Source organism: Plectropomus leopardus, unplaced genomic scaffold, assembly GCF_008729295.1.
Source record: "Plectropomus leopardus isolate mb unplaced genomic scaffold, YSFRI_Pleo_2.0 unplaced_scaffold12562, whole genome shotgun sequence".
Lineage (NCBI taxonomy): Eukaryota > Metazoa > Chordata > Actinopteri > Perciformes > Serranidae > Plectropomus > Plectropomus leopardus.
In genome coordinates, this window is record NW_024613351.1 from 1 (window position 1) to 3,269 (window position 3,269).

The window sequence follows — 3,269 nt, forward strand, 5'->3', positions numbered from 1 at the left end:
CCTGTTGTTATTGTTGTTGGAGCAACTACAGTTGTGTTTGGAGCCATTGTTGTTCTGTTTGGACATTTCAATTTTAGGCTTCCCTCTGCAGGCTTGCTGTTGGATGCTGTTTCAATTTAAGAGAAATGTCAGAATTCAATTATATGTTGTCCCATTTAGTTATGGTTTCCAATGTTTATATATGTACATATATATATATTTAATCACTTACCAATAAGTACAAGGACAATGACAATGGTCTTGATTATCATTGTACTGTTCTTCTGTCCTCCTTCCCTTTTTCCTCCAAAACTATTTATGATCATCTGCTGTTAGAAAATGAAAAATAGTAAAGAGATTTTCAAACAACACTTGTATTGTCACTAAAATAGAAACACACGTCCTTTTTCTAAAGCCACATTTAATATTGTAGATATTTACATTTTTCATAATTTTTAAGCACGTGTCAATTAAATGTGGCAATACAATGCAAAAACAACATTGTAAAGAAAGATTTAAGGTTTTCCCTACCTTAGCTCATTTTCCTGAGTTCAACTAACCTATTAGATGTACTTGAAATATATAAATACAAATATAAGTAACTGTGAGCATGAGAAAATGTCTTACGCCCCTTTCCCCTATAGCATTAAATTGGCCCATTTTCTTTGCAGCTGGACATAAAAAGTATTCTAAAGTTTAAAAACATCTGAACAGCTAAAATATTATGTACTATATGATGAAAACCAGATACAAGCTAGCTACTTGTTAAAGTGAGTAGCTGTGCTCCTGGTTGGAGGACGTTATATTTTAAACCTTAAATGTTGCTACACCCAGCACAAAACACCACAGTGCTCTAAATTAATTCAATGTTGGTACTATAACAGTAGCTCAAACTCAAAATACATGCTTGACAGCCCTCTGCAAATAATGGTAAGTACAACTGCCAGGAGTTAACTTTAATTTTAGGGTAAAATTTGTTACAGTGTGTCCCTTGTTGCATTTTTGATTTGAATAATAACAATGATTTGTTTTAAAATGTATTAAATCTACATATTTAATAGTTTAAAATAACAAACATGCTCAAAGTCATGCTTTCAAGTGGCTGCCTTTTTCTCTTCAAACAAAGAAAAAGACTGGCAGTTAGTCACCTCAGAAAAAATCTCCGCGTACAAAAACAAAGTCACAGTCAAGGTTATATTATCCAAAGATAAGACTGAAAACATTATTTTTTAGGAGGTAGAACAATTATTTTTCTTTTGCTACACTAATATTGAACGGGTTAATTAAGCTTTTCGGAAATTGTAAAATTTGTAAATGCTTGAAGTTGTAACACACGAAAAACTAAAAAAAAAAATCAGAATTTAAAAAAATAATAATAGTTGGATGCCTTTGCAAACTCACAAATTGATTCAGAAATGATGGGAAAAAAGCATATTATCATCATATTGTCATTTCCCAGGTTTTTTTTTTTTCGCTAGCAACAAAACCTACTCACATGATTATATATGTTACATTTAAAAAGTGAAAATATAAAAATTGCATGCAATTGCTAAATCACAAGAACATTAAATCAGATAAGAATCTAAATACATTTTAAACTGTAAGTAAAATTCATACTCACAGAGATGTTGCAGTGGAGTCAAGTCAGGTGAAAAGGTGCTGTTTACTCGCTGTATCTCTGTTCTTCTTGAGTTAGTCTTTGCTCTCTGTCTCTCAGTATCCTCTACCTCCTACTTATACATGAGATAATGAAGCTCTTGCATTTAGAATTAGTCATGGCTAATTAGTTTCCCCTCCCTTGTTAAGGTGGCTTTTGAGTGTAACGTGTTCAGTGACATTTTTTGCCAACCAGTAATTAAGAAATGCTTTGTTTACTTTCTCTCGATAGTAATTGTAATGTTAGGATATATGTTTAACTGCAGAAGAAAGAGAAAAATTAAATGACTACTCCCACTGCTGCAGGCGTCACAATAGGCCTTGTCAATTGTTATGTGTGGAAAATTCATTCTGAGGGATAGGTTTTATTACTTTTTATGTGTTTGTTTGTGTGTGTCAATAGAAATTTTACTTCAAGTTTAAAAACTGCTGCCACTTTCAAAGCCTGATAATACCTTTAACTAGTTATTTTTTATTTATTTATTTTTTTAAAGACATGGCCCAAAAATCCCCCCTCCCCCCAAAAAATGGTTGCATTGTACCATTCTCAAGATGTTTTTATAACCAAAAAATTGCTAGTTAGGGTACCATATTCGATTTAGCCAATTTCAGTTTTCAATTGCCACATATTTCTTTAACATTCGTTGAAAGATGTGGCTGATCAGAAGATGAGCAACTGGAAGAAAATGCTGCACATGCAGCACATGCATCCAAAAAAAATGTCAGAGACTCTGTATATGCAAATTTTGTGCGTTATGAAAAGGTTTTGGCAGCTGCTCTGGCATGACTTGTGGCATTCCACACATGATAAGAAACTCTGAAGTCATACCAAAGGATGCATGGTGGGGGACACCAAGATTTGACAGTCTTAGGCCTTTCTGTCTCTATACAGTAGATATAATGTATCAGGACAGGACAAGAGATGCATTACACCCTCTTTTAGAGATTTGAGCCGCCTCCAACATGCAGCAGGTACAGTTTGTTTGTTAGTTTGTTTATGTACTCACGTAGTTTTTGTTCTGTACACTTCGTGCAGACACTCCTTTGGCAGACTTGTATGTGGTTGTAAATGCAAATTAGGCCAAAGTACTCTGCCTGCATACTCATACTATTGTATGATGAATTATTTAGAAAATCATATCAGTTCTTGTTTAACCACTCCCAAAGCATGATGAGACTAAAGCTCTGCCAAAAAACAGCAACTCTAAGAGCAGGAACTGATTTAGCTGGTGTTCACTCAAATCTATTTCACCTCACTGTTTCTTAATGAGGTCTGGCAGATGTGGTGTGCTTTTTAACAGACACCAGCTTACACACTACAACAATTTGTGCTGCAAAAACTGCGTCTAAGATTGAATTTAAACCTTTGAAACCTGGATCAACATCAGTTTCCTTGTGCTGCTATCAGACGCCTTTCACAAGCTATTTCGCCCTATGAAACCTGAATAAATTGGTTTGATTTTTTTTTTAAACCAAAACCATGAGAAAACAGACAATAACCATCTGGACAAGACACGTCCCACGTGTTGCAAGAAATTAGTAAAAAGGTGACAAAAAACGTTTTACAAAGGGATTTACAAAGATTACCAGATAACTACCCAAAAAAGTCCAGAAAACTATATTAAATAATAATG

At 34.0% G+C, this 3,269-nt stretch overlaps 1 long non-coding RNA gene across 2 annotated transcripts; it reads right to left on the bottom strand.

The window, feature by feature from the left end:
• Positions 1-6: 6 nt before the first annotated feature.
• On the bottom strand, positions 7-1,677 carry LOC121963797. 2 transcript variants are annotated; one of them, XR_006107280.1, is made up of 3 exons: positions 1,601-1,677; positions 212-305; positions 7-106 (listed from the first exon to the last, which is right to left on the bottom strand). It is a non-coding gene; the product is annotated as an uncharacterized LOC121963797 (long non-coding RNA). The 2 variants fall into 2 exon arrangements; XR_006107279.1 differs by having other exon boundaries at positions 212-308; positions 1,601-1,675.
• Between the last annotated feature and the right edge of the window lie 1,592 nt (positions 1,678-3,269).